Genomic DNA, 10,555 nt, shown 5'->3' on the forward strand with positions numbered 1-10,555 from the left:
TCCTTTTGGTGGGGCTTAGACCAGGCTAAGAAAACCTAACAGTCTTTGGACCTTTTGTGGGCAAAACCATTTTTTCCGGCACAAAAGGAAGAAGGTCGGTTGCTGGTAGGTAGGGATCAGATAAAGATTATATAGGCATTTGCATATTCAATGACAATAGACAATTTGCTAAATATTTGCCTTTACAAGATATATCTTCAGATTGCTAAACTCTTTAATCATCAAGACTAAATGACTTTAAGTAGCTAAATTGGTGTCATTGTGAATGTCAAGAGGTTTTAAAACATAGAGATTAAGAAGCAAGTGACTGGACCACGAAACAATAGCACCAGACTTCTTACCAGAAAATAAATTGAACACTTCCTGAGTTATCCAGTTGAAACAAATAGAGGACTTCTTTTGTCTCCTGCTTCAAGTACAAAAGCAAAGGAAGCCAAGTAATCCAGAGTAATTTCCTGAGACTGCCATCAATTCTGGTAGCTGAAAAACAAATAGCTCTTAATTCAAGGCTTCGCTATTTTAGCCTTTATCCATGTACTTTATAAAAATCTCAAGCTGAGTTTTAAAAATAAACTAAAAATCTGACAGCTAGATTTCATGAGCTATATTTCAAATTTGAATAAAATTATTTCTCTTCCCTTCAGATAAATGAGCTGGCATTAATTCAGTAAACAAATCACTGAGTTCTTTAGAATAAAATGTTTGCACACAAAATTCAGTTTAGGAAACTAATGTAATTTTCTACTACTGTTTCATTTTAATTATGTCATCAGTATACCTTTTCTCAGAGAATTCTAAAATATACTTGTTTGGGTATAAAAATGGACTTTGTGGTCAGGCAATCTTTTCATAGAAATCTACAAAATATTGTGTTGGGTTTTTTTTTAATATTTTTTTATTTATTTCTAGGAGAGAGAGAGAGAGAGACAGCGTGAGCAGGAGAGGGTCAGAGAGAGAGGGAGACACAGACTCTGAAATAGGCTCCAGGCTCTCAGCTGGAGAGTCAGCACAGAGCCCGATGCGGGGCTCGAACCGACAAACCGCGAGATCATGACCTAAGCGAAAGTCGGACGCTTAACCGACTAAGCCACCCAGGCGCCCCGGGTTTTTTTTTGGTTTTCCTTTTATTTATTTATTTTTTTTTTTGCTAAAGTGTAATCTTTATTCTTTTTTTTTTTTTTACACAAATAGTTTATTGTCAAATTGGTTTCCACATAACACCCAGTGCTCATCCCCACAAGGGTTTATTTTTTTTTTTTTTTTAACAATGCTGTATTTATGCTAATCCAGATTAGAATTAAAGAAATATGTCTTTTAAAGGAATAAGGCACTTGAGAGCTTGGGGGAGGGGCAAGTACTCACACACATATTTTTTTCAAATGTTGTTATTTTAAACATATAACCCCTAAATATCCAGACATAATGGAATGTAAGACCATTCATGTCAGATTAACTTTCAGAAACTGGTTACAGGATTAGGATGAGGACCTATGTATAATAGATGTTTGAACGTTTATTTATTTATTTTGGGAGAGACAGAGAGAGTGCAAGCTGGAGAGGGACCGAGAGAGAGAATCCCCAGCAGGTCCCTCAGAGTCCCAAGCAGGTCCCTCAGAGTCAGCACAAAGCCAGACATGGGACTCGAACCCATGAAACCACAAGATCATAACTTGAGCCAAAATCAAGAACTGGACACTCAACCGACTGAGCCACCAAGGTGCCCTTGTATAATAGATGTTTGTCTCTCTTGAACTCCACAGACAAGGTGCATATATGGAGAATTGAGTAGATGGTGATGTAAAGTATTTATCTCTAATTTTCCTTGCCTTCTGGTTCTTGGAGAAGGCATTTCAGCCAGTATAGAAGGGAAATTCTGTACTATTGCTAACTTACTCACTCTTCCTGTGGATGTAACTAAAGATTTTTAAAGATTGTAATTATTAGTATTTTTTTAATTTTCCATAATTGTAGGAAGAATGATTTCCAAACACTTTGAAATGCTGATATACTAGTATTGTTTAAAATATCATGCTCCTATTCTCCTCCAGTATAAACCTAAAATATATATCATGCATATATATTTTTCTAATTTAAAAATAAGCACTTGATTCAATTCATATTACTCCTGAGATGATTCAAAAAAGTATTTTGAGGAGTTTTTTTGTTTTTTCTGTATTGAAATATCATTGACATACAATATTATATTAATTTCAGGTGTATAACACAGTAATTCGATATTTATATACCTTACAAAATGATCACCATGATAAATCTAGTGACCATCTGTCTCCATACAAAATTTTTACAATATTAATAACTACATTCCCTATGTTGTACATAATATCCCCATGTCTTATTTATTTTATAACTGGAAGATTGTACTTCTTAATTTTCTTCATCTATTTCATCTATTTCCCAACCCCCTAACCCTGGCAACCATCAGTTTTACATTTAGTCATTCATTCATTCATTCATTCATTCATATCACATTTCTTTGCCTGCCATTTCTTTTTTTCCAATTTTATTGAGATATAATGGACATCTAAAATTGTGTAAGTTTAGGTATACAGCATGATGATTTAGTATATACATATATTGTGAAATAATTACCACAATAAGATTAAGTAACATATTTGTTACCTGACTTAGTGACCTTGTGTCTGTGTCAGCATTTTAGATTTACTCTCAGCAACTTTTAAGTATATAATACAATACTGCTGATAATAGTCACCATGCTTTGTTAGATTCCCCACAATATTCTAACTGCTTGACATTTATGGATAAAATATTAAATAATATCCTAATCATTACAGTTCTCATCCTTGTATAAATATGCCTAACTTACATAACTATAAAGCATCTTTCCTTTATTATCCTCTATAACATGATTATTTAAAATGTATCAATAGCATGGGATAACAAGTGTTATAAGATTGTAATTTAAATTCTACCACTTAATTTTTTGTTGAGAATTGCTTAAAGTATATTCAAACAAGAAAAGAAATATTATTTTGGACAGTATCTATGCAATTAAGATTATCAGTGTAGGATGACTGTAGTATTAGTGTGTAAATTAGAAAGCGGTTGTTGGGGAAAAATACACAAAACTATTGTTAGATACTGTAGAACTGTCTGAAAGTGCCTTGTAAATCCTAGTCACAAGGATTACCCCTTGTTTAGGGTAGTAAAGTTACTTAAATTACAGAGGGTGGATTATTAGCCAACAGATGCTTTATGTCAGTGGCTTGAGAACTCTGTTGACAAAATAGTTGATAAAAATAGTCTTATAAAAGCACAGTCTTTAACAGGCCTTATTACTCACAGAAAAGCTGTGTAATTATTGTCAACATTTTAAAAACAAAAAATTAAAAGGAAAAAAATAAGCTTGACTGGAACTCATTTAAATTTGTGGGACACAAATTTAATCAGTTCTAAAATAACATAAATACTCATAGGACAATAAAAAATTTCAGAACACTAAATTTTACCTCATTAAAAGTTCAGAACTGGGCTCAGTAACTTTCTTCCTATTGCTTTCTAGAAGGGAATGAATTTGTGAAATGTTTGTAGTAAACACACTGCTCTTGTAAAGGAGTTAATAATGCTCCTGACTTATATATTCTGAAGTTCCAATTACTTTTTGCAGCTACAAATATTTGCTAAGTGATATGGATAACTAGACTGTTAGACACTGGTAGAGGTTCAGAAAACATAGTATCTCTTAATAAATTTGCTGAGAAACTAGAGTGAGCAATAAGCATGCCCAACTTACTATGTCAAAACAAGATAAATTAGTGTCAAAAATTATCTTAGAGTTTAATGGATAGATAAATGAATTGTGATGGGAGGTGGTAGAGAGGCACCATGGAGTAGTGATTCAAATTCCATCTCTGCCAATTACCAGCTGTGTGACCTTACGCTTTTACCTCCCTGAGCACTACTTACCAGTAAATACCTAAGTTACAGCTTTGTTATAAAGAGTAGAGACACTAACTATGAATAACAAAACTCTTGGCATATTGATTACAAGCAATAAATAGTGTGGTTATAATAATGGTTAATTCTGTGTTTTCATTCATTTTTTTTCCAATAAATATTTAGTGGCAACTAAATGGTGCTAGAATAATAAGTCCTGGTCTAGGTAGTTGGACCATGGTAACGAACCAGGCAGATAAAGGCACAGGCAATAAACAAGTGGATGTCAGAGGGAATTATGTGATCAAGGGGCAGGTGCAAAGTGGCTGGAGAGATGTTAAACAGACATGGAACGGAACGACTGTTTTAGAAGGTGGCATTTGAACTGAAACCTGAAAGAAGACAGGAATTCAACCATAATAGAAAAGCTTAGAGTTTTTGAGGCAAAGGAAATACTAGTGACAAATGCATCAATGGTGGGAAAGAGATTCTTTGGCACATTCTTGTGAAGGAAGGATGACAGGATGGCTGAAGCCTAGTGGTCAAGGGAGAGAGCAGTAGCAGACAGGACTGAGCAGTGAACAGGGCCAGATCATGGACGTTCTCATAGGCTCATGGACGTTCTCATAGGCTGTGGTAAGGAGTCCAGTTTTATTCTCAGAGCAATGGGAGGATATAGAAGTGTTTTCACTTGGAAGCATCTTGATGAGATACCTTTCTAAAAAATCATTTGGACTACAATTTTCTATCCATTTGTCATTTTTTCCACACATCAGACTTCTGAAGGAAATAGAGATGTTCCTTTTCTTAATTTTACCAATAATGAAATTGAGGCCTACTTAGAAAGATTAAATGACTTCTTTGTCCACAGAAGGCCCACAACCTTGGTCTTCCCACCTCCAGACAATATTATTCTTTCACTTTTCTTCTCATATGCTTGCATGATTTCTTTAAGTGTTATTGTTGATTTTCAAAAAAAAAAAAATCCATTCTAACCCAATCGTTTTTCTGATCTTTTTTTTCTTCATTATTGCACGTCCGCATTTTTTTTTTTAGAGTTTGATTATTTCATTCTATTCAAGAGTGTGTTTTAAAAGAACACTTTTTTTTTTTCATTTTTCCCACAACTTCTCCCAGTTACTTTTTTATTCTCAGCAGATCCTCCCTCTGAGGCAATGGCGTTCAAAAGTTTTGATCACTCCAAGTATAGCCCTTTAACCTAGGCAACAGGAGACTGTGATTTAGTGGCCTTCTGTGCCCTTCTACAGGACGAGAAGTTCAGGGGGCCAGGGGAAATTGTACGCCTGTAAGCCACACCACCATCCCTTCTTGACCGCATGCTGGGTACCTGATAGCCTGGGACTTTCTGACCAAAGGGACCTTAGCCTGCTTGCAGGACCTTTATTGACTTCTTCCCAGAAGCAATGTCTGTAGTCTGCCTACATTCTAGTGCACCCATTCCTGACTGAAGGCATGGCCAAGGAAGCCTATTTGCTGGGGTTACACAAAATTTGAAAGTGTTGGCTGGGGGATCCAGTCAGGCAAAAACACATTGTATTCTGGAAGGAGATGAGACTAGGAAGAGAAGGGGAGCAGCCTATAGCTTAGGGATCATATCTGGCTGTTCTTGGTGTAGAACTTCCAGGAGACTGAGATTTATTTTTTAGAATCTGGTCCAACAGTCATTGTGAAAGGTGTATTTTCAAGAAGCATAATAGATTATATTTTTACTTGCCAGTTTGCTAACTTGATTTGAAATTCTTAAATATTTAGGTTCATGGTATATGGACCACACTTTGTTGTTTTGGCCTAGGCCCCACAAATACTAGGGACCTACCTGTCTGGTACCCACTGTAAGAAATACAACTTAATTTCAGCCTTTTACTCTGCAATATATGTATTACATATGTTTGCCTATATGTGTAAAGTTGAAAGCAAAATCTCACAAAACAAGTTACGTTTTACTGTGTGCCATACAGCTTGATATATCTTATTCATCAGTGACTGAAACTATTTCTTCATAAAGCTCAGAGGGAAGGAGGTGGCTGATTTATCAATGACCATCCAGCATGTGTGGCATCTCAGGACGTGTGAGGCCCTCTCCAGGCTGGTGGCTCTCTGCTCCCCTCTGAAGCTTGCTTCCCTGGTCCTCCTCACTTTGAACCTAGGTCTGAATGAACCAGGCTGCCTCTTCCCTTCTCAAAACTGTTGCTCTGTTATTCTCTCCTCTTAGAATTGGACATTACTTCCTGACTGTTTCTAAATTAAAATAAAATGTAACATAGTTTAAGCAACTGGTATGTAAATGTAAAAGCTATATAAATGCAAAACCAGAAATGGGTTTTTGTTTCTTTAGTTCTTTAGTTCCTGCCAGATAGGCAGAAAAATTATGGCTGAAAAACTTACAAATCAAAATGAAGAACCAGTGGCAAGAATAATTCTCAGGTCAGAAAATCTAGTAACCATAGAACTTTGATCATGAAGGACTCTGAGCTAATGTGTTATAAAAATTGAAATAAAGGGTTTTGTGGATTTCTAGCAATATATGCTATGTTTTAGACTGAACCACCAGTGACAAAAAATAGGCATTTAGGAAAAGTTAATAAAGCCATATTAGCCACCAGGTCCTCAGTGATGACGGAAGGATTTTGTTGCATCATTATGCAATATCATAACATGAAGATTCTGAATAATTTTCATACAAAGCTGATAGCTGAACATTTAAGTGTTTGGCTTATGAAGATACCATATTTCTATTTTAAAATACTAATAATAAACATTATTTGTCACAAATGCCATTCTTTTAGAGTCCTCTGCTAAGTTCTGGCTGAAAACAGTTATCCAAGGGGATATCTTCAGTGTACTGTAATTGCCCATGTTTCTATACCTTCCACACTACATGCCAACCACTGCCAACAACTGTTCTTCTAGAAACTTAGTCTTTGTCAACTGTGGCTAATTTTATTCATTATTGATTAAGCCCCAATTTCTTCTCTATATCAAAGATAATTATCATTTGGATTTATTCACATCTGAGTAGCCCTAACAGAATATTTTCTTCTGTGCATTGATCCCGTATATTCCTCATAGTAACATGATAATAATGTGTACACTTCTCTTTCATTCTTCAACTGGATTTTCAAGCAGTGAAACCAAACAGAAGGATGGGATTTATGAATTTGCCATCTTGGAGTTGGCACACCTCCAGGAAAGAGAAGGTCCGTGGATACATGTGGCTCTGTGGCTTAGAGGTCTGTGGCTTGGAAATGGCCCAGCAGAGGCAAGTGTAGGATATTCCATGGTTCATTCATATGTACATGAAGTTATCCCATGTCAGTTTTATAGGAGCCGAGTTGGAGAGAATCTTATGGCCAAAAGTTAGGCATCTTCTCTATGCAGTGGCAAGAATAAGAAATAAAAGAATTCTAATCTTGTGTGGGAACTCATTAAGCTCAAAGTAAATCTCTCTCTGAATTCAGTGACTGGGTTTTTGTGCTTTAACTATACTCTTATTAAATGGGAAGAGAAAGGGGGTATTGACTTGTTTATCTTTAAGAGCAGATTCAGTATCATTTATATCATCAGCCTAGATCTGAGGATGGTGGAATAAACATACCTTTGCTAAAGTAGGAGATCTTCAGATTTTAAAAGATGACTCACAGAATTTGACAGAAAGTGTGTTCATTTATTTCTATGAATAAATTATTGGTATAATTTGAGTGTTTATTTTACACCACGAGTTTACTCCCTTAAAGTGATATGGAGAAGAACAAGTGTTTTTCCTTCCCTGTTTATTGTTTCCTCTGATCTCTCAAGCCAATCCAGGAAAATGTTTAAGTCTCCTATTCAGACACTCTGCAATTGGTTCTACTTTTATTTTTCATTTTCGTGTTTATCCATCTTAAAATTTCTCATGAAACACTACTTTGCCAGGAATTTAATGGGTGTTTCCCAAAAGAGAATTCCTAGGACAAGAATATTAGGACATTGTGCTATGTATTTCTGCAGTATTCATTAGAATTTTTGTTTTTTAATATTGTCAAGCTCCAAGGGGAATAGTATTTAGTTTTTCTGAAACTTGTATGACCAGAAATCCCCTTTATCGGCTGGGAAATTGCACATTCCAGGATGAGTGTTCTGAAGAATATTCCTTAATGGTGGCTCTGGTCTTTTAAAGATAGGCAACCCATTCTTCAAGCCTTTCTGGAAATATTATTCACAAAGGCTACACACCAAATAAGAACAAGATAAATAACTTGTATAAAGCTCTTTACAGCTTTCCAAAAGTGCTTTTATGCAGTTGTTTTATTTGATCCCTGTAATAACCCTGTGAAGTTTGCAGAGCAAAGATTACTGGCTCAAAGTCCTATAGCTTGTCAATAGGAGGAAATGATGGACATAGTTTAACAAGTATACAAATACTAAAATTGAACAAGGGTAAAGAAACGCAGCATGTCAACTACCTGGTTACATGGATTTCAAAATATAAGAGTATTTACTTTGAGCAAGACTATTTTCTTAAATTTGTCCACATGTCTAAGAGCTTGAAAGAGCGTATTAGATGAGCTGGATCTTTAAAAAATTCAAAAATAAACCTTAGACAAAGACAACTTTGTTACCTCCTGTGTTGATGTCTTCAGCAATCACCTCATTACTTACACTTCTCCAGCAATTCTTATTGGGCTCTCTCTTCTTTGTCATTTTTCTTCTTTATCCTATTCCTAGTACAAAGAAAATTCTTCCAACTCAAAAATCCCTCTCTCTTTACCTTACTTCTACGATCAGCTACTGCTCTATTTTTGGGTCCCTTTTGCCACAAAGCTCTTCAAAAGGGTTGTCTACTCACTTTCCCCAATTGCTTTCTTCGCATTTTTTATCAATCTGTTCCAATAAACAGATTTGCCTCACTGTTCCACAGAAACCTCTCCTGTCACCATCATCACTAATTTTATATTGATAAATACAAAGGCTAATTGTCAACCTTTGTTGTAGTTGATGTCATAGTAGATCACTCCTACTTATTCCTTTTTTTTTTTAAACTTGCATTACAGGAAACCACTGTATTTTTTTTTTTCTCTTCAGCAGTGGCTCTCTCAGTCTCCTATCTTGTTGGACCATATTCTTCCTTCAGACTTCTTAATGTGATCCAGGGTTCAGTCTTCCATTTCTTCTCTCAGTGATTGCCAGTCAGTCCCATAGCTTTAATTTAGTATCCATATGCTAATAGTTTACAGGTCTTTACTTCTAGTTCATATTTTACAGTCAAACATCTATCCAAGGGCCTACTGAACATCTCCACTTGTATATCTAAAAGATGGTGCACACTTAAAATGTCAAAAACCTACCTCTTGTATCCCCTCACCCAAACAAATTGTCTGCATCTTTTTGAGCTCAGATGATGGAAACTTTGCATTTCCAGTTGCTCAAGTTGAAGAATATCGAGTCATCCTCAAGTCTCACGTGCCACATCAAACTGTAAAGAATTAGATTCGCCCTATCTTCAAAATATATCTAGAATCTGACCACTTCTCACCATCTCCATTAATCTCTCCACTCGGAACCACTCTCACAATATTGATTATTGTAATTATTTCCTGCCCAGTCTCTCTGCTTCTCCAATGCACAGTCTATTTTCAACATCTCAGTCTGCTCAAAACTCTACAAATGCTTCCCATTTATACAAGGCTTTATATAATTTGCCTTTTTTTTTTTTTTTTTTTTTTTTGGGCGCGTAACAAAGAATAACCTAACCAGTGTGATCTTAAAAAAGAATTGAACCCTTGATAACACTGAAAAATAATGAAACTTTTAAATCCTCCACAATGTGAAAGACTGCTCAGGGATTATAACTAATGCATTTTATTCTTATGGCTTGCTGATTCTACCGACAGCTGCCTTAGGGGTGCAGTTCTAATCAATGGCTTTATCCACTTGGCAATCTATACCTCAGAAACACAAATTGGAGAAAACCATCAATGTGTAAAAGAGACCTATAAATCAGAATGTCAGGTGGGCATAGTTCCATCTTAATAAGTACTATTTAGAGATTATTGACTAAAGGATCCCGTGGACACACATTTATGGTCCTCATGTCCCTCCAGGAGACCACCACACCCCTCCGGGACCATGACAGGCTTCGTTGTTTTTGTCTAACCACAGGGATGATAAGTTCATGACAAAAGAACACACTGCCGGCTTCTCTCCCCTTAGTCAAGCTTTTACCATAGGCTTCCTTTTCTAATGCTAGTCATAGAATCTTCTCTTTAACGCGTATGCATCTATATATGTGCGAAGATTTGCTTCCCTGAGCTCCAACACAAGAAGTGCTCAGCGCGCTGGCAAGCTTCTCTGTGTTGATATCTACATGCACAACTGGGACAGTTAGTTCACAGGAATCAATAGAAATAGCAAACAAGCTAAAGTGTAAGGAAAAATGCCACTTCTCGAGAGTTCTTTCCTTCCTTTTCTCTTTAGTGCTGCAAGCACATCATTCATATAGGTTTGAAGTGTGCTGTTTAATTCTCCCTTCCTTTGAAAAACTCCTAAGGGTTCTTGTGAAAGGTCAGAACCCAGAGCAGCTGCATCAGTGGCAGCTAAGTACCTTTTGGAAAATAAATCTGTAGAGCAAACTGTCAGCTGC

At 36.0% G+C, this 10,555-nt stretch overlaps 1 protein-coding gene across 5 annotated transcripts in view; it reads left to right on the plus strand.

Annotated features, from left to right (window-relative positions):
* Window positions 1-10,555, plus strand: part of PPFIA2 (PPFI scaffold protein A2) — a 471,655-nt gene that overhangs the window by 326,431 nt on the left and 134,669 nt on the right. The gene's annotated exons all lie outside the window — the stretch shown is intronic.

Source organism: Crocuta crocuta, unplaced genomic scaffold (genome assembly GCF_008692635.1).
Source record: "Crocuta crocuta isolate KB4526 unplaced genomic scaffold, BGI_CrCroc_1.0 scaffold317, whole genome shotgun sequence".
Lineage (NCBI taxonomy): Eukaryota > Metazoa > Chordata > Mammalia > Carnivora > Hyaenidae > Crocuta > Crocuta crocuta.